This window comes from Vanacampus margaritifer, chromosome 6, assembly GCF_051991255.1.
Source record: "Vanacampus margaritifer isolate UIUO_Vmar chromosome 6, RoL_Vmar_1.0, whole genome shotgun sequence".
Taxonomy (NCBI): Eukaryota; Metazoa; Chordata; class Actinopteri; order Syngnathiformes; family Syngnathidae; genus Vanacampus; species Vanacampus margaritifer.
The window spans coordinates 4,035,484-4,056,728 of record NC_135437.1 but is presented as its reverse complement, the minus strand read 5'-3'; the positions used below and the strand labels follow the sequence as shown (position 1 = coordinate 4,056,728).

Below are 21,245 nucleotides of genomic sequence, written 5' to 3'. Positions count from 1 at the left end.
CTGAATTGAAAACTGATTTTATAGGAAAGCAATCCCCTTTGCTTTGTTATACTGTGTTTAAGAATTACCAAATGACACAGTCTAAGTTATAGCATTGGGACACCTTGCCATCATAGCTACAGAGTGAATATTATTAAATGACTTCCCCGCCTGCCTCCCTTTGTTCATCTGACCAGTGTGCGCTTCCTGTGCCTGGTTTGAAGCATGTTACAGTGGAAACTCAAGTTACGAACAATTCGGGTTACTCACAAAATGTTTGTAGAACTTACCTCTATTTTCACATTATTTTCACTAGTATATGAACAGTCTTGTCATGGATGAACGGATGGATGATCTATGTTGCGCTGCCTACATGCAACATGCATAACACACAGCTGTAAACTTTAAACTAGTCGTATTACTCTACAACGCAAGCATTTGCATACGTCGGCGGAAGTTCTGCCTCCACATCCTCGGTCATGGAATTACGTGGTAGCCAAAATAGTGTCCGGAAATCATACAATTTTCAGTGGTATATTATTTATTGAAATGTCCTGTAGCATCTTTTTAATTAAGACAATTAATGTCATTGTAATCACCTCACAATAGTAGTCTATGTCGTGAAAAAGTGATATGGGGAAAGTTGCAGTAATGCAGCGTTGTTTCACACAGCAAAAGCACGGATGAGTGCAGTGCAGTGTGACTGCCAACTATCGGAGGAAAGAGGACGAGGGTAAATACTGTGGTGATCTCCATCTTATAAGTGAATCAAATGGGTTTACGTTTGTCTGGCACTTTGCATTTGGACTTAAATAAAGGTGTGTTGACCGTTTGTTAGAAGGTAGTAATGTCAACAGTACTTAGCGATAGCATATTTTGTCACGTCTCGCATGTGATCAGATAAAAGTCTGCACTTCTAAATACACATTCAAAATCTAACTACATTGACAATCATTCCTCCAGGTTTGATAAAAGTTGGGATACGCCTCCAAACCAAACAACTATATACAAACATCTCCAAGAATTGGAAAGAGTACGATGTAGCAGTTGCATAGTGTAATTAGTGAGCCCTGTCACCTTCTTTTGGCATATCATTCAATGAGCTCCACTAGAGCACAATAGCTCAAATGAGGTGGATGTCTTGCTTGCGTGGAGCTGCAGCTTGTGTGCAGGCTGCGGTCGCGTTCTCTCACCTTTGGAAGATGGCATACATGTCCATGCTAACATTGTTTATTCAGCTTTTGTATTACAGTGGTGGGAACTGTGCTGGAGACTGTGAGGTCTTGGTGGTATCAGCTGGCTGCTCACAGTTGACCACACAACGTGCCCTCATCGACACACACACACGTTGCGCTGAGGAATGCTGCTCACAATCGACCTTATCAGGTGTTTTGTCTGAGGGACATCCGAAGAGGTCTTGGCGTTTCAACTAATAGACATTTCTGAATACATACCTTTCTTTTTGTTTTCCTGCTCATCTCTGTCTCGTCTTGTATGTACTGTAACCCCCTACCAACTTATACCGCTTAATATTCATGACTGCCATGCAAGTATACACATAAGTTAACCACTGTTAATATGAAAGTGTAAAAACATGTTCTCAGCCTCAAAGGGGATGTCAAGTCACAAATGTTATTTACTATAAATTATACAGTATGTTCTATGCGCCCCCACCAGTTTAACCACAGCATTTGGATTTGTTTGTGGAATATGGATTGAGCAGCAAAATCCACTAATTATTTTTAATCCATCTCAGGGGGCGGCCATTTTGCCACTTTCTGTCGACTGAAAATGACATCTGAGTGCTGAAGGGCTCATGAAATGACCAATCACAGCTCCCCTGTTTTTTTAGTTTGGTCATGTGACATTTGCAATCTGAGCCGTGATTGGTCGTTACCTGAGTAAGTGTGACGTCATTTTTAGTTGACAGCTTGTGGCAAAATCAAAACTTTAACATTTTGTTCTCATTTTGGTGTTTTTAGTATTTCTTAGATTAAGACAATGTTTTGTTTTGTTTTTTGTAATTCTTTCCCCCTCTCATTTTCTTGTTATTGTCAGATTGTTGTGTATGACTTGTAAGTGTATTGTGCTGCTCAGTATTAATTAGAATACTGACTACGTTTACATACAGTCAATATTCGGGTTAAGGTCAGAATTCAATGTATTCAAGCGAGGCTTTAGAGGGTAGGATGGAGCTGCGCATACAAGTCGTACTCGTTACATTGACCAAGAGTCCTTTTGAATACAAATAAGCGAAGAAGAAGAAAAAAAGACACCGAAGAAAATAGCGAGCATGCACACAGTGAAAAACAATGCACCGTTCAATCAAGGTATTCTGAAAGTTTTTATATGAGCAAGAATAAGGGTTATAAAAGGGGTAACTCAGGGGTTATATTGGGGCTATTGCACGTGTTTACATGGCCTTACAAAACACCAATTTTGCCAATATTCGGGTTTCAAAAGGGTTATTGCCTGCATGTAATTGCAGTCACTGTAGTTATACTAGTGGGGGACACAGAATATATTGTAAAGAATTTTTTTGACTTGACTTCCTTTTGACTATGATGATGAGTCACTGTTCATAAAGACTACACACAGTTCACTTTCTGCTGTGCAAACTGTTCTTCCTCTTTATTATTTTTGTCCATGGCAGGGCAGAGACTGATCGTACTGCTTTCCTACAGTGTTCCATAAAATCTATTATATCGTCTTTTCTATCACGGGTACACTTGTGTGGTCATATCAAAAATAAATACATGTAGATTTTCCAAAAACAAGTGAAACACTAACACTACACAGTCTTACAAGATTTGCAGAGGTGTCACAAGATATGTAAGACATTTCACTGTAAAATCTTTGATACTGGTATGGCATAAATTATTCACACTTGAACCCCCCTCGAACTTTTTTCCTTCCATGGTGGATCCTTTCCACCTTGTTCCCAGGCCTGTCTGTATGCCTGACCCGTAACTTACAATTGATTTATCCCTGATTGTTAGACGGCCTCTGAAGCTGCATCTTGATTGGCTCCATATGAGAGCCATGCCAAGGGGTCATCTATAACAATCATTTTCAGTGGCTCATTATTCCCCCAGCCAAGCAACCCAAAGACCTAATTTCCTAGAGCACTGTTCATAAAAGTGACAGATGGCCAAAACCTGGAAAAGCTTTGCTATAATGGCAAGCTCAGTAAAGTGCTACATACAATGCTCCTTAGTACGGTGAAGCTTGGTGTCTGCTCCCTCTCTTTCTCACCCACTCCTTCTACCTTCTCGATCCTGTTCTTTTTTTCCAAGGCAAAGAATGTGAAGGAGCGCAACGCAGTGTGTTTAATAGCTTTAGGTCATATTCACCCACTTCTTCCTCCTCTTCTTATGGCCCATCATGTGAATCATGTACACAAATATTTTCTAGGTAGTTTTTCTCTCTCTCTTAAGACTTGCGCTAGCTTAGCGGCACTTAAAGCCTCATGGACAGACAGAGGGCAACACAAGGTCTCTTTTCATCCCACAGACCTGCCGCTCTCCGGTGTTCAGGGTCAGCTAGTAACTTGAGCAAATCTGCAAATCCCCTCCTCGGCTGCCCGTGAGGGTCCTTTCCTGCCGGGGAAGTGCTTGTGTGATAAATGTGAGGCTCGGAACAACAGCTGAGACCTCGCCTTTCCCACTGCCTGCCTCAGACACAAACCTGGTTTCCTCATAGTTTGGCTCTTTGTCACGAATAACTTCTTTTCATTTCTCTCCTCCTCCTACCTCTGCCAAAACACTACTCAGCATTAAAAACTTTCTTAGAGGACTCTTTTTTCCCCTGTTATGTGTTTCCACTTGTGTGCACTTGGCTGAGGGAAATGCTAGGTCATTACAGTAACTGCAACCACTGCTTAGTTGTCTTGCAGGGTGTTGGGGTGCGGGGGCAGAAAGGGGGTTGTGCATCATCTTTCAATTGTCACTGGATTGTGTCTTGAGCGTACAAACTTTGTGGTGCATGCTGGCCTATTTCTTCTGCTGAGGCAGCATTAACACTTTGGCAAAAACATGTCATACAAATACAGTGGAACATCTGAGGTCAAACTCAGTCGGTTCCAAATTTCCCCGTAGGAATTATGCAAATTGCAATAAATGCAATTAGGGGGGTCCTCGGTTTTTGTTGTAACCCGTTGTATATAAGTGAGATTGCACTGTAGTCTAGTAGTCTATCCATAACTGACTGTACGCAAAAAGTAGGGATCGGCAAGTACCGATACCAGGCCTTTTTTCAAGGTATCAGTACTCGAGTATTGGCTACCCTCTTGTGGCTGTTTTCTGTCTAGGAACTAGAAATTAGAAAGTAGACAAAGAGAAAATTGTCATTAAATTTATTAGGGCTGGGTTTTAAAAATCGAATAATCGTTGTCGAACCGATTTTCGATTCATAAAACCATGAATCTATTGTTTTATAAATCTCTTTTTTCCCATAAATTCTTAAGAAAACTGAATTTTAAAGGCCACATTTTTTTGTATCTTACCGTTTTTTTTTTTATTTACTGTTCAGTATTTTCTTTAATTTCTGAAAGACCCGACTTATTGCACTTTAAGACAATTCAGTATCTGTTTAATTTATATTTACAATTATTGAATTAAACCCTAATTCATTCAGACCATCATAAACCGAGGATCCTCTGTAGTCTGCTCTATGATGAAACTCATGGTCAAAGAGTAAGTGGAGGGGAGGATTTCTGAAACTGAGTAAACTTCATGTGTCACATTTTTTTGTGACTATTATCCATCATGCAAATGTAAAGTAAGTGCTTATGAGATAATTTACCAATAAGTTTGTGGTGGACATGGGGACGACTTGATATTGTGTATTAATCAGTGGCATGCAAAGAGAGAGTGTGTGTGTGCGTGCGTGCGTGCGTGCTTGTGTGCGAGGGCATCCACTAGAGAGGAAGCATCCAAAAATTTGATGGGGCAACCATCTTAACAGACGGCGATATATCGACACTATGCGTCAAAAATGTCGGCACAGCACACAGACAGATTCCACTTTCACCTTGCACATAAAGTCTCTAGCTATTTAAGTTGAGTAAACACACGGCCCATCCACTCACTTTGACCACTCGCTGGTTTTTACCTCCACTTCATTCGTCCTACTGTCACTTTCACCGCCAATTCATATAATAAAAACAGGGGCCCTAACCCCCATCGCCCTCGACCATCTTTCATCCTGATTTTGTGGCCCTCCCATATGTGCCGCTAATCTCTCCCTTGTGTCTCCGAAATGTCATTGCAGACGAGCGAGCATGTACTTGCTCGCTATGGATTTCCAATGGAATGTACCATTTTCGGTTCACCCTGCGTACGTTGCCTGTTTTGATGGGCGGTGATTACGGAGTATTTATTTTCCTACTGGGTGTGGGAACCCAACCTGTTGGTACACTACCATTGTGAGGTGGCCCGCGATTCCTTCTGAAGTTGTGAGTCACACACATATGTCGACACGCACACACATGCACCCGCATAAACAGCCTCAGTCATTTAGATTAGATTAGATATGCAATTAACAGTTAGGCTCGCCGTAAAAGCCACCTTAAGGTGCATTGTTAACAATGGAGTTAGGGGGAGGGGGCATGAGAAAGTAGAAAACCTGTCTGTGTAACCTGAGACTGATGAGTGTCAAAGCGGAAGCAGAGCACAATACTGCAAATGTGGCGTGATTGCTTGTGACTTTCAAAGAAAATGAATGGAATTTGAGTTTCGATCTTGTCAAGTTACCTTCTCACTTAGTTTTGTCTTGAGTTTCATAAGAGATAACGTCTTTTTTTTACATTTTGCACAGGTGAGTTGGCGAAGCCTTTATGTAAAGGTCTGCATGCCTTCTCCTGTTTGTTTGTGTTTGAGAGGAGAGAGCCCTCACAAGTCAAAGAGGCTAAGTCCCAACTATCTGGCTCATTGGTAAACGCTGGAGGTCTGTGGACCAGGGCTTAATGGAGGAGGGGTCAAAAAGAGTGAATGATGGAAGGAGGGAGAGCTGGAGGCCCCTGCAAGACAATTCCCCTGACGTTGGGTCATTCACAGACACAGGAAATGCTTGACCTCACACCCTGAGAAACGTCCACAGCGGCCCACTTGTGTTAAAGGTGTAATTGGGCATAATTAGAAGCTGGCAGAGAGAAAGAAATTGAGACGGAATTACGTGCCCCACATGCCTCCCCTTCCACATGCCTGGCTCCGTCTGGCAGCCTGCGACACGGCGGAGCCAAAATCTCATTGCAAAAAATTTACAGCAAATAACATCTCAAAAAACAAGCAAGAGAAATTTCACAACAAGGAATCCTTTTCAGCGCTTTCAGCACAAACATGTGTATTTATCATTTTAACGGCGGACGTTTTTTTTGCTCAGGAAGCAAACCATCAATGAAATGGTTTTGACGCCAATAAATACAGACTACGTTTATATACAGTCAATAAATTCCATTTCAAAACTCATTGCCAATATTCGGGTCTTCAAAGACCATGTAAACATGTAAAAACCCGAATAAGACCCCTGGATGACCCCTTTTCTAACCTGAATATGCTGTCTTTGACCGGAACTTTGATTTGTGTTCTGCGCATGCTCTTTTCGCAAGGAATCTTGGCCTGAACTACTTTTATGTGTTCCAGCCAACTTACGTTTTCCACTCGCAAAACGAGCCTAGCATTGATTTTCTCTGTTTTGACATTATTTTCTGTCCCTACAGCCAAAATGTCACATTGTGTGTATATATGCACATACAGTACATATGCATGTACATAAGTCTGTGCATCAGGCGCGCAGTGACATGAATGTAATGTCTTTTATTGACTGTAGAAAATTTAAAGTGGAAATGACGTTAGGGTTGCCAAATAATTGCCTTTTCCGCCTAAATAAGGCCTGTTTATGGTGTGTTAACCCGGGTTTTCTACTTGTAGTCTAACAAGAGAAAACCTGACACCCTTGATCAACAATGAACTGCATTTAAAACCGTTCATTGGCCCCAGAATTAGCTCATTCATAGAAAAGTTCACAAAGCAAAAATGCACTACGTTCAGTTCACGTTTGCCCAAAATATGAATAAGTTAATTAACGTTCTTTCATTGAACTTGTTCAGGTTCAACACTGTCACAAGTTGGGTTCCCATCCAACCATTTTTATTCAAATTTTCAAGAAATGCGAAAATAAAACTGAATGGAAACACTAGAAATTCGAAAAAAGTCCGAAAATTGGTAAAAAAAAAAAAAAAAGTTGCTTAGAGGAGTTTGGGAGCTTATCCAAAAAAGGAAAATGCGAATTTTGGCTATGGAAACAGCTGGCAAGCCCACACATCGCACGTTTCGCCCGGATACGTCACACGTACGTTTGTAGTCCCAAAGCAATGTCGGAAGATAAAGTAAGATGTGTTTGGGGGGACGACGAAACGGAAATCTTTTTGGAATTAATTAAAGAAGCAAATAGTAATGCTATTTTAGATGGAAAACAGCAAAGAAAAGCTAAGGTTTATCAAGAATTACAAAAGAAAACTCGTACGACGTCATCACACGGCGCAGTCGCTTCCTGGTCTTCTTCTTCTTTTAAATTATTGGGGGATCACATCTCTGGTGAGTACCCTCTCGATATTCGCAAAAGAAGAACAAATGGAAACGGGCATAAGTCGCATGTCCGTTTTTCAAATTTTCAGTAAATTTGCTTAAAAAATTGGAAACAATTGGATGGAAACCCGACTACAGTCTATGCAGCTCTGTAGATATTTGGACCCTTCAGCTCCTTCTTTGCTTAAGCCTTCAGGTTCATACGAGCTGCCACTACTACAGTTTTCCCCCTTATCATCATCGTCATTGTCATGTTCATCCTTCTCCCAGGCCCAATTTCCTGTTGACGATGGCACTTTCTTCTTTTCTTCTTTTCCGTGGGCTTGTATTTACTCTCTGTCCAACTCTCCAGTGTCTCAAAGGTGGATGTAAAACACAGACAGTCTGGCACAGACTGCAGCAAACAACCAGCTGCTCCCCCTCAAAGCAGAGACTGGAATGCACTTTCGTTTGGCCCTTTCATTCATAAGAAATAAACCATGGTCCCGCATGCTGGGGTTTTAGTGAGAGAAAGGGCTGTCAGCCATTGATGTGATAGGGGGCTGGGTCAATGGAGGTTGGTGGGTGGGAGAAGGCTTTCAGAAAGGATTCGGAGAGGGACAAGGGTGTAAATCTTTCTGCAGACACATCAGGTAAACTTACAGCTAATCATACTCACTTGATTTGGTCATTTATTGATTACGGTTCAAAATATTCTGATAGTATTCTTTTTTTTTTTCTTTGGTTAATGAGAAAAATGATCAATTTGTGGGTTTGGAATGAGCTGGAGCAAGCTGCACAAGTTATCAATGGGCTTGATGAGAGCAAAGTTTCCATCACCAAAAGGAGTGGGGGAAGAGCTTGAAACGTAAGAAAGCTTCTGTGAGTTTGGTGCTGCGCTGGAGGGGGGGGGCTGGGAAAGCTTCCAGCACAGAACTCCGACTAGTCAGTGATCACTCAGGAGGTCTGGAACTCTGACCTCTTACCCCTTAGAGGAGCGGATGCCACCATGGTGAAAATGTGAGAGGTGAGGTATGCAAACCCCCTGAGCCCTGGCGGAAACCGTTCCCCCCCCACCCCGATGATGAATGGGATGTTAGCATTGACACAAATTGGCCCATAATAATGACACAAGGCCGCTAAGCATACAGACATGGAGTGACAGAGTGGGAATTACAGAATGGAGGGCAAGGTACGCAGTAAGATTGGGAAAAGGCAAAAAAAAAGACGTTTTACAGGAAAACAAAATAGCTTTCCAACAGCGATGGGGGATAGATTAATGGTTGAGGTTGTCTTTGTTGTTTTTTCTCCACTCTCCTGAACAGTGGGGTGACAAAAAGGTCGCCAATGCACAAAAAGCAGAAAAGAGAGAGGGGAACACACAAATTGTGGAATTCTTGTATGCCACTTTAAATACTTTGTGAGTTTACAACACTTTGAGGATGTGTGGTGCTATACACTTTGGTGGTCTCCAACCATCACAGGTAGGTTGTAACCTGCTACATTTACTCCACTCAAGTAACTTTGTGATTAATTGTACTTACTTAGATTAGTTTTAATGCAACAGACTTTTTTACCTGTTCTTGACTTATACTGTACTCGTATTTACTAGACTTTACACCTATCTGATCGGCTGCATCGGGATCAGACGATATTTTATGCAAAATCGGCAATCGGCTTTAATGACTTAATTTGCCCAATCGATTAATGTCGTCATTGATCGGCAATTAAAAATAAGACATTACATACAGACATTTAATGTTTATCAGCGTTTTTTTTGGATTTTTTCCCCAAATTCATTTCAATTGGCGTCACTTTATCGTGTGTTTTCGTGATTTGTGTGCCAGGCCAGTTCCTATCCCCCGCGAATGGCGGCAGTCAACTGTAGAGCAAATATAAACGTTTTGTAAAAAGATAATATTGTTCCATCTTCGGATCAAATCAGTTATCATTTTTTCAAACTCGTTGATCGCTGATCGGCCAAAAAATCCTGATCGTGTAAAGCCCAGTATTTACAGTAACAGTACTTTTACTCCCCTACATTGAGCTGCTAGATTCTGCTCGCAACTTTCATTTATCACACACACGCTACAGTTGTTTTGCAAGTATCAAAAAAATTGCTCCTAAATAGCCTAAATGTAATTCCAAAAAAATCGGGTCAACAAAACAGCATGTGATTTAGCAATACTAAAGAACTTTCAGTTGATGTTGATTATGGTGGCGCCACATGGACAAAAGCGGTAATGTTATGTTATTAAGGAAGACCACATTTCCCATGAGGACAAGTGCATTATTTAGCTCACGCCAGCGAGTAAAAGCCTGGCCAATGTTGATCCTTGACTGTTCTTTTATCCGGGTAGCTTCCCTTTTTCTCTTTTGTCTAGACAAAACTTTTTTTGCAGCTTCTACCAAGAAAGCAGTAATTGTGCATCGACATTCAAATTGACTTCTGTCTTTGTAATGAATGGGGAAAAGAGGACGTGACGGCAGTGGTCCTATCATCCTCCTCAAAGTCCTCAAAATTGCTTGGTGCCAGTAAAAATAATACTGACCCCCTCAGGCCATGGCAAAGGTACCATTCAACTAGTTTTAAGTCAATGTTTCATCAGAAGAAACGGTCTAGAAGTGCCCATGCAAGCAGTGTCTTCCTGCGTCTTCCTCCTCTGTGAATCCAGAGGCATGTTTACCTCATGTCCACAAGCCACATACAGTACACTAAAAATAGCTGCTCGCTTCCCAGGCAGGATCAGAAGGAAACAGCGACGTCCCTTTTTATAGCCATGGCATGACACAGCATGTTGATGCATGATTCAAACCCCCCCCCTCTCGCTCTCCCCTGTCTAGCGTAACAAGGCATCCCTCTGTGTTTTAGGAAACACATGTATTAGATTAGGCATGTTGGGAGGCAAGGGTCACACTCCTGTCAGTAATTGAAATGTGATTATGTATGAGCTAACATGATTACTGGGGTGAGGGGTTGGCTTGGTGATTGAGAGGTAAATGCCAGCCTCTGATGTGCTTGTTTATTCCACAGTAGACATTCCGGAGGTAATGGAACATAAACGGGCCCATCGACATCATCGTGCCGATCCGGACCTCATTGCTTCCTGCGGTTCGCTACGCATAAAACTATAATCCAACATGTAAAACACAATTGTTGAGCGTTTTAGAGCTTACTGTCTTTTTGTCTAATTATGGATGGAAATATTTTAAATACGTCGTTCTAAATCTTTCTGATTCTGCAAAGCAGTTTCTTGTATGACAATTAGGAAATCAGATGAATGCAAACAGCCACCTGAAATGCAAAGTGGATTTAATGGCTTTCCTTCAAATGTGGTCAGACCAAGTTCAAATGGCTTGGTTGAATTGACTTGGCAACCTTTGTCAGTATGTTGTGGGACATTTATTGATTTGAGACCATTGCACACCTGTACCTTTGGAGTGGATAGACCTGCTGCATAGCCTGATGTTGTCTTTGTCTGGACAATGGCAATGAACAAGTTCTGCACATTGTATGCATGTAAATATCCATACCAGATGATAATGTAGTCAGTAGTCACTATTTTTATTTTATTTTTTAAAAGTCCATCTTTGGCCTGTTGACGTTAACCATTAAAAAGAGTGTGTTTTTTGTTTTGCCACGTTTGTACATTTAGATGAACAGATTATATTTAGTGAGCAATACATTTTGCTTTTAGTTCGTCTATTGCTTGTGTGGTCAATATGATTATTAATTTAAATACAGTGGTACTTAGATTTGCAAGTAGTTGAAGACCAAGCACATACCTCAGTTTAGTCATGTCCATCCATTGTCTGAACCGCTTATACTCACAGATTCCCTCATATAGCAAATATGTTTTACCTTTGAACTGCATATGACATTTTTGTTATGTTTCAAATAAAGAAAGGAAACACTGTAATTTCTGTATCTCAATCATTAATTATTAAAAAAACACTAACATGCTGTAGCAATCCTTGTGGGTGGGTCGCGGGTTGCGTAGTTTCCCATGGTCTGGACGATCCGTGAATGCAACAAAGACTTTTGTTTTGGTAAGCAAAGTGCATTTGGAGCCGTTGTGTTCTGGCGTAGTTACGGCCGCCAGTTAATTGCAAATTGTCATTAAACAGTTGTTATTTGTTCGCCGCTTGGCCTCATTAGTTCACCAACGCTACAATACATGTACATTAAAAGAGGCTGCGGTGGCTCCTAAATAAATAGAGCAATAATCATTTTGTCCAGTTAAATCGTTAAATCGCAGCTTCTCGCGATTACGTAATCGCTTTTTGTCAAACCGCGATTTTATTGCAAATGCAATTAATCGTTCAGCCCTATTTTCAACTTTTTGGGGTTGCTACGTCTTTTTATATAAATCATTTGTGAATGACGTTAGAGGCAAGGAATGCTGGTTTGTTTTGGAACAGGTGCCCGAGACGCGGCGCTAGCTACCAGCTTGGCTAAAAACACGCCCTAGTTACGATTCACAATACTTACTAATTGCTCATTTTAATTGTCTACTTCAAGTTAAACTTTTCTACTGATGGGTCTAGTATATGTCAAGGTACCACTTTATGTATCGTGCAAATGTCTTTGGTCATCGTTTCAGTTTTTTTTTTTTTTTTGCAATGGCATTGTGGTCATCAGTGTTGGGCAGTAACTAGTTACTAGCAATGCATTACTGTAACTTAGTTACTTTTTACAATAATTAATACTCTAACGCATTACTTTTTTAAATACAGTAACTCAGTTACAGTTACAATATGGTGCATTAGTCAGTTACTTGATAAATTATTTTATTTAATAATTTACTTGTGCGACACTCGTGAGGATAAGCGGTTTAGAATCAAATAAGGAATGGATGACTGCGGTGTACTGTACTTTTTCGACATGGAAATACGCTCATTACTTTACTTTAGTTGAGCATAAAGGAATAGAGTATGCTCTTCTTCTTTTTTTAAATAACTAAAGAGTTACTTTTAATAGTAATGCATTACTTTTTTGTTTAAGTAGTCATCAGAGTAACTGAGTTACTTTTAAAATGAACTAACTAGTAACTTTAACTAGTTACTATTTCTTAGTAACGAGCACAACACTGGTGGTCATGTATTTAATTTAAATGTCACTGAGTAGAATATAGAGGTCCTTTAAGCCCAAACTCTCAAAAGTAAAAAAAATAAAGAATTTAATCCAACAATATGTGTGTTTGCGTTTGTTTGTCCATCTGTTCATTTGTTAGCAGGCTACTTCCAGGTTGATAAAGGATTATTAACAGATGGTAGGTGCCATATGATTCTGATGGGTGGCTTGGAGTTATAGTGACTCAAGGTTAAAATAATAATAATAAGAAGAAGAAGAAGAAGAAGAATTCATTTCCTATGGCTCTTCCATATTCTATAGTCCCACTATGGTTTTGTAATTATTCCTTTTTTTTTTTTCTGGGGAGAGCTCAGTATTGATCATTTGACATGTCATCATCATTGTTCTCCCTTTTTCTTTTTTTTTCAGAAGGGGAGATGGGGGCACCGGAGGACGGGCGGCATCCCGAACCCCAGGCCCAGCGGGGAGAGGCCCCGGTCGTCACCCCAACGATCTAAGTGAAAAACTAACCCTGTTACTGAGTTCGCCAGCTCGCCGACTGGCGAACTCTACCCCTAAACCGTGAGTGTGACCCCACCCAGTGTATATACATAAGTGTGTGTGTGTGGTGCATTAAAATTGGGGGCAGGTGAACCGGAGCAGAGGGAAATGATATCCCCCTCTGCTCCGATCCACCCGCCTCCCAGGCATGTCAATGAGCGTATGTGGTGCATTAAAATTAATTAATGGGGGCGGGGACAGGTGACCGCAGCACTGCTCCATACTGCGGCCTGCCCCAACCGATGCCCCCCCCCCCAGTTGTGTGGTGCATTAAAATTGGAGGGGAGCTGCAGGGCGGAGACGGTATCTCCACCCTACCCCACTCCCCCCCAAAGTGTGTTATGTGCCCTAAAATGTATTGTGCAAAACTAGTGGCAGAATTAAATAACCAGAATTAGGTTAAAATATTCTATATACGTAGACCATATTTCTATGAATTTTGATATTTGTTTTTTATTTGAGGCCGATATTTTTTCCATTAAAATGTGATTTATGAGGAGGTTAGACCATTGGTCGATATTCAGAGTTTGTTTATTTTTCCAGTTAACAAGAATTGTTTTTTTTGCGATAGTAAGGGCTACAAGTGTAGATTGAAATTGTTTATGTGGTAGGTCAGTTGTTGTTAGGTCACCTAGCAAACACAAGTTTGGAGATAAAGGTATCCTATAGTCCAAGATAGCGGAAAGTTTTTCTAAGACTTTAGTCCAGAAATACATAACCGGAGTGCATAACCATAAAGCATGAAAATAAGTGTCTGTAGTGTTTTGTAAACACTGGAGATAAATGTCGGAGTCGGAGAGTCCCATTTTCTTCATCATATATTGAGTAATGTATGTTCTATGGATAATTTTATATTGGATAAGTTGTAAATTTGTGTGTTTTGTCATTTTGAATGCATTTTCACAAACTTGAATCCAAAAGTCAGATTCCGGAGCTATAGACAAGTCTGTCTCCCATTTTAAGATGGGTAAAGACATTTTATCCGTATATGAAAGTAACTTATATATTTTTGAAAGTTTTTTTGTTGTTGTCGGAGAAAGCTTGGTAATATCTTCAGCTAAACCAGGCGGTTGGAGTGTACCCTGAAGTGTTGGAATTTGTTTCTTTATCATATTTTTAACTTGCAGATAATGTAAAAAATTTCCGTTTGTTATTTTGTATTTTTGGAGCAAGGATGTATATGATATAAACATATTATCTGAGAAGAGAGGGTGGAGATGTGTAATTCCTTTCTGCTCCCACACACCTAAATAAAACGATTGGTTGTTAATTCGAAAGTCAGGGTTATGCCATAGGGGAGAAAGCCCACAGGGCTCCACTTGGGCTTTTGTAATTTCTAATGCCTTCCACCAAGCAGTCAGGGTGGCGGAAATCATTGGGTTTTAAAACATTATGTCGCTTAATTGATGTTGTAATAAAGAGTAAATCTAGAAGTCTGAGGTTATTACAATCCTTCTGTTCTAGTTCCAGCCAACAGTTAGTATCTCTGTTGGGTTGCGCCCATAGAACGATATATTGTAGCTGGTTAGCTATATAGTAGTAAATAAAATTTGGTGCCTCTAGACCACCTTTGGATTTACTTTTCTGAAGAGTAGATAGACTAATATTTGCTTTTTTTTTATTCCAGTAAAATTTTGTAACGGCTGAGTCCAACAACTGGAACCAGTTAGCCGTAGGTTTAAATGGAATCATTGAGAAAAAATAGTTTATTTTAGGTAAAACTTTCATTTTAACGGTGGCTATTCGTCCTATTAAAGAAATAGCAAGATTATTCCAGCGTTCCAAGTCACTATGAATGTTATCCAGAAGTGGAGAAAAGTTTAAATGAATTAAATCAGTTAATTTAGGTGAGATTTTTATTCCTAAGTATTTTAAATTACCTATAGGAAATGAGTAGTGCGGGTCCTGGCTTGCAGGGTTCCATGAAATTTCTGTAATAGGTAGAAGTATTGATTTTGTCCAGTTAATAGAATAATCTGACAACTGTGAGAATTAAGTTATTAAGTTAAATACTTCCCCTAACGAAATCGCCGGGTTTTCTAAATAAAGTAAAATATCATCGGCATATAGATTAATTTTATGTTCTGTTACCCCAGAGTGAATTCCTTGAATCCTTCTTTCCTGGCGTATGGCTATTGCAAGTGGCTCAATAAATATTGCAAATAATAAAGGGGACAGTGGGCATCCCTGTCTTGTGCCTCTCTGTAAAATAAAGCTCTTAGATATAATCCCATTAGTAGTAACTGTAGCTTTGGGAGAATCATATAATACTGACACCCAGTGGATAAATGATTTCCCAAAGCCAAATTTATTTAAAACAGCAAAGAGGAAGGACCAGTTAACTTTTTCGAAAGCTTTTTCTGCATCCAACGATATAATAACTGCCTTCTTATCATGCCGCTGTGACATGCTAATAAGGTTAAAGAGCCTCCTAATATTATTAGTAGAGTGACGATCTTTAATAAAGCCTGTTTGGTCGCTATGAATAATTGTCGAGATTACTGTTTCTAGTCTAGATGTGAAAGCCTTAGTAATAATTTTAATATCAGTGTTAATTTGTGAAATCGGACGGTAACTTGATGGAAGGGTGGGGTCTTTTTCTGGCTTTAATAAAAGTTTAATTGCTGCTGTATTCATGTGTGGACGTATGTAACCATTAGTTTTAATTTCTGTTACTACTCTTAAGAATAGCGGAGCAAGCATTAACCAGTAGTGCTTAAAAAATATAGCCGGATAAGCATCTGGGCCAGGTGCCTTGCCATTAGGCATACTATCTAGATCTTTTTTTTTTTTTTTTTTTTTTCTCACGCACGCACGCACGCACACACGCACGCACACACGCACAAACACACATACAAAAAAAAAAAAAAAAAAGGGAGAACAATGATGATGACATTTCAAATGATCAATACTGAGATCTCCCAGAAAAAAGAAAAAAAAAGGCATACTATCTAGAGCACTGTACAACTCGTTTATAGTAAGTGGCGCTTCTAACATATCTTTATATTCAGTAGTTAACTGAGGCATATTTAAGCTACTGAGGAATGCCTCAATATGCTCAGGGTTAGGCTTGTTAGTTTCTGAGTATAGGTTGCGATAATAGTTATAAAAAATTTGATTAATTTCTTCTGGTGATTGTGTACATTCACCAGTTGTCCCTTTGATAGCCGTTATAAGAGATTTTTCCCGATTGCGTTGAAGTTGGTTTGCAAGAAATTTACCTGATTTGTTATTATATTCAAAGTTGTTGTATCTCAATTGTTGTATTATAAACTTTTTTTAGTTAGCATATCGTCTAACTGTATTTTTGTATTTTGTAAGTCAGTCCATATTTGGTTATTTGGGTTTATTGCATACTCATCCGTCAGTTGTTTAATTTTATCTTCCAAGTCATTTTCTAATTTTTGATCCTGTTTCTTTTTATAAGATGAATATGATATAATTTTACCTCTAATTACTGCTTTCCCAGCTTCCCAGAGAAGAGATGGCGATAGGCCTGGAGAGTCATTTATTTCCAAAAAGTCTGCCCACTCTTTCCTTATAATTTTATCAAACTCTGCATCGTTTAGCAGTGAGATGTTAAAACGGCATGTTGGTGGTGGTTTAACGGTATAATCAACTTGTAGGGAAAGTGAGACTGGTGCATGGTCGCTAATAATGATAGGATGTATTTTTGTAACAGTTTTATCAGCAATAGAGTTATTTGTAAGAAAATAATCAATTCTTGAAAAAGACCGGTGCACAGCGGAAAAGAAGGTAAATTCCTTCTTATTTGGGTTTTTAAGTCTCCAGCTGTCGACGAGGCCAACATCATCCATATATTCCCCTATTACTTTAGTAGATTGTAATCGCCTTATACATGTTGTGTTATTAGAACGGTCTATTAATGGATTTAAGACTGTGTTAAAGTCTCCTCCAATAATAATAGTAGAGTTCGCTGCTAAATCAAACAGCTGAGAGAAAAATTCATGGAAAAAGGCCGGATCATCATTATTAGGGGCATATAAATTGCCAAATGTATATATTTTATTAAATATAGTTACCTGAATAATAATGTATCGGCCCTCTGGGTCTGTTATTGTATTATTTAGAGTAAAGAGTAAATTCTTATGTATGAGTATACAGACTCCTCTTTGTCTGCTGTTATAAGGGGCAGAGTATGCTCGGCTAAAATTCTTATCAATAAGTAATTTTTCTTCAGATTTTTGTAGGTGGGTTTCTTGCAGGAGGCAAATATCTGCTTTTAATTTTAAGAGATGGTCTAAAGTTTTTATTCTTTTTGCTTCTGAGCGAGCGCCACAAACATTCCAGGAAACCAGAACTAATTTATGCATACAAACAATATAGACTCAGTCCTGTGTATATATCTGCATAGGCCATTTGTCAATACTGGCATGTTATAGGATAGAATCAAAGTAGTTAGGTGATTTATATAATTTGTGTAAAATATGAGGAAATGTGTAAGTAAATATAACAGTGAAAAAAACGGGTAGAGATGTGAAAGTGAAGGAAGTTAGTGGGGAATTAAACAACATTAAAATACACCAGTAACTGGTAACCTAAGCGAGATTTTTTTTGTTTAAATCTACTTTTAGATATAGTTATGTATTATTATTATATTTATTTTTAATAAATGATAAAAAAAATCAATCAAAAAAAAAAAATTCTAATTATTCCTGGTCTCATGCACCACCCCTCAACATCAAAGATTTGTCAAAATTGATTTGGTATTTTTTGTATTTCATAATCATGCTGATTGGTCACATTAGTTACTGGTTTGCTATGCCAAAAATGAATGCTGTGAAAAATGCTCACTATGAAAACTTGACTTTTATAATTACCTTTGAATTGGGTTTTGATAAAGGCACGGGAAGGCAATGAATTATGGCCTGTTTTTTGTTCCATTGTTTATATTTTACATACAGAAAGTTGTATCACACATACAATTCTTTTTGCTTTCAAAGTAGTGCACAAGTAGTAGAAAACTTTCTTGTAAGATTTTTGAGCAGACTAATGCATTATTAAATAACATACTAATGCTTTAAACCTGACACTCAAAAGACAAATTAAGATAGTGTGTTACAGGCAGGATGACCTACCTCCGGTTTGCTTGCATTGCTCTACATTTGAGACAAAATGCACCTGAAGTTTTTATATCCAATGCAGTCGTGCTGTCTTTTTGCAAAATCTATGATAAAAAGTCACACATTGAAGTTACATTTGCAGTTGTGCAGAAGATATTCTGATATGATAAAGCGCCCTGAAAATGAGTGTGAGGCGGCAACTGTTTTTTCACCTGAAAGTAATTAAGTCAATAAAACAGGTCAACTGTCATCATCTGTTTTTCTTGACTTTGTTTTGTCTAGGTTTTGTTTTATTCCGTGTTGTCCTTCTTTCATGCCATGTCAACTAGCTAGGTTTTCATCTTGACGTCTTCTTGTCAGTCCTGGTCATTGTGTCAACCAATCAGCTCCGTCCAACCACTCATGTCTTGTCCAGTTGTACCTTGTCGCCTTGGCACTTTGCTTGTATTTAGTTCGCTGGGTTTATTCAGCACTTGTTGGTTCATTGTTTTTGGCATGTCTCACATATACCTACTGATGCTGTTTACTTTTGTGGTGATTTTAGTTTTTGTTACTTTGAACCTGGTGGGGGTTTTAAGACTTTGATAATTTACTATTTTCATTCTTTCACATACGTACCTTGTTTCCCTTTGTTGTTTTTGTAAATAAACTATTTTTGGAGGTTACACATGCTCTGCACCCTTGCTTTGCTATAGAGAACATCGCGTTCATCAAGGATGTCGTGTCAGTTGCCAGTAGCAGCCCTCTTATGGTTTGATAAGACACATGACTAAACCTTTTCAATTAAATTTGCGGTTACGTCCATTTATCGGGGTGAGTATAGTATCTGTGTATTTTTGCGAGGCTTTGCATCATAAAGCAAGCAATATGCAGAAGCACTCAGAGAAAGTTGGGCATCATCCACGTCGGGAAGTAACGGGAGACGGAAGTGCCCAGCTCTGCCAAATACAAACCCTCGGTTCCACCTGTTCTTACCGAAATACTTGATTATAGGGGTGCAGCAATTAACCAGTTTTACAATTGACCGTGGTTTTTAAACTTCAGGATTAAATAACCGCAGCCGTTCAACTACACCAGTTATTTCCGCTCATAGTTCATAGCTCTTCTGTTTCCACAGGGCCCAGTTAGCGGGCGCACAACAACACAGGGCTCAACTTTGAACGCCGCCTGGGGAGAGTTACGTACCCGACGGTTGTGTGTATGGTTCCAAGGCAGCCAAGCAGCGCTAACGGGGGGCGTCCCCGCGCCGGCCACGGCCTGGCCTTGACCAGGATGAGTGGACCTGGGAAAGGGGAGGCCGAAACGAGGCGGCGAGCGCGGCGGAGGCCCAGTGGGGCGCAATGGTAGGGCTCCTCGGCTGCCGCCGGTAACCACCGGCACACCGCTTGCCGCTCCGTCTCCGCCGGCCACCTCCGCGACCCCAAGGAACTGGGCCGCAGCCGTTGATGGGGGGCTCGCAGGAGGTCTGCTGGAGAGGCCATAGGCCGAGGCTTTTGAAGCCGCGGGTGCGCCATCTTGGGACTCACAAAAAACATGTCTCGGCATGCGTGTTTCGCTGCAAAAGGCCTACATGTGTAGTGGTAAACTGCACAAATTGCCAATTTAAAGGCTGTGTATTTGTTTTAAAAGGCAGCAACTTTTTAAAATGTATTTTCAGTTATTTATTGCTGTTAAAAATAAACATTTTAAAAGAATGCTAATGTGATTTTTTTTATGTCTGCATTAATAACCGTAAAAAACGTAAAACCGTGTTTTTTTTCTCAGACTATAATAGTACACCAAAATCTAAAACCTTGCACCCCTAGTCATATAAACACGTAGTGAGGTACCTCCATTGAACAGAGCATTCGTTTGTGATGTGTGCATGGTCTGTTCGCAAGGAATCTTGGTCTACAGTATAGGAACTACTTCTATGTGCGACAGCCATCTTACGTCGCTACTTGCTAGGTGAGCCTTCTTGAACATATTGATTTCTCCACTGTGTTTTATGTCACAGTGTTTCCTGTCTCTACAGCGAAAATGCCACAATCTGTATAAATACACACATATATGCGTGTATTTGAGTCTATGCGTATGGCGCGCAACCCACCACAAATATACAAGCAGAGATGAAGAAACATGGTGAGAACTCCGACACAGTGCAGCAACACACTTTTCGAGTCGAAAAACAACTACTTTATTAGGGTAGTGAGTGACATGAATATAATGTATTTTATTGACCTTACAAAGTTATAAGGGGTTTAGGTCAGGATATATATACGGGAGTAACGCTGTCCATGCAGTAATGTGAGCGAGGTATTGCAAATGTTTCAGAAACCGGAATTTTGACTTTAAACCCAAATTGACTAAATGTAAACGTAGTCATTAGCACAATTCAACCAGACCTCCATTTTCTATAGTGGGTAGGCTGGACCTTATCCCAACTGACTTTTGGATCACACCCTAGACTGGTAGTCAGCCAATCACAGTGCACAGACAACCATTCGCGCTTACATTCACACCTAGGGGCAATTTGGAGTCCTCAATTAGCCTACCGTGAATGTGTAAGGAATGTGTGAGGAAAAAAGCACACACACACACACAAGCCTGGAGAGATCATGCAAAAGTCATAAAGAAAGACCCAATTCAGACTCCGAACCTCAGAACTTTCACACAGAGATGCTAGCCATTGTTACAATATGCTGTTATTTGGGTATTCATATATGGCCTTCATTTTAAAAATTTAGGAATCTAAATGATTTAATATGGCAACACAGTAAAAGTAGTTATCACATCTGTCTCGCAGTCAGGATCTGGTTTTCAACCTCCAGCTGAACGGAACGTCTCTGTGTGGAGTCGCCGTCCTTATGTGGGTTTTATTGCTACATGTGTCGCTTCCTATCTCCCACTCGGTTACTACAGCTTCCTCCCACATTCCAAAAACCTGCATGTTAAGCTAATTAAAGTCTCTAAATTGCCTATAGGTGTGAACGTGTGTGTGAA

At 39.8% G+C, this 21,245-nt stretch overlaps 1 long non-coding RNA gene across 1 annotated transcript in view; it reads left to right on the top strand.

Annotated features, from left to right (window-relative positions):
- Positions 1 to 19,870, top strand: part of LOC144054081 (uncharacterized) — a 196,512-nt gene extending 176,642 nt beyond the window's left edge. The window contains exons 4-5 of the long non-coding RNA XR_013294592.1: positions 13,048 to 13,200; positions 19,381 to 19,870. This is a non-coding gene — a long non-coding RNA (uncharacterized LOC144054081). The remainder of the gene's footprint in view (positions 1 to 13,047; positions 13,201 to 19,380) is intronic.
- Positions 19,871 to 21,245: the final 1,375 nt, after the last annotated feature.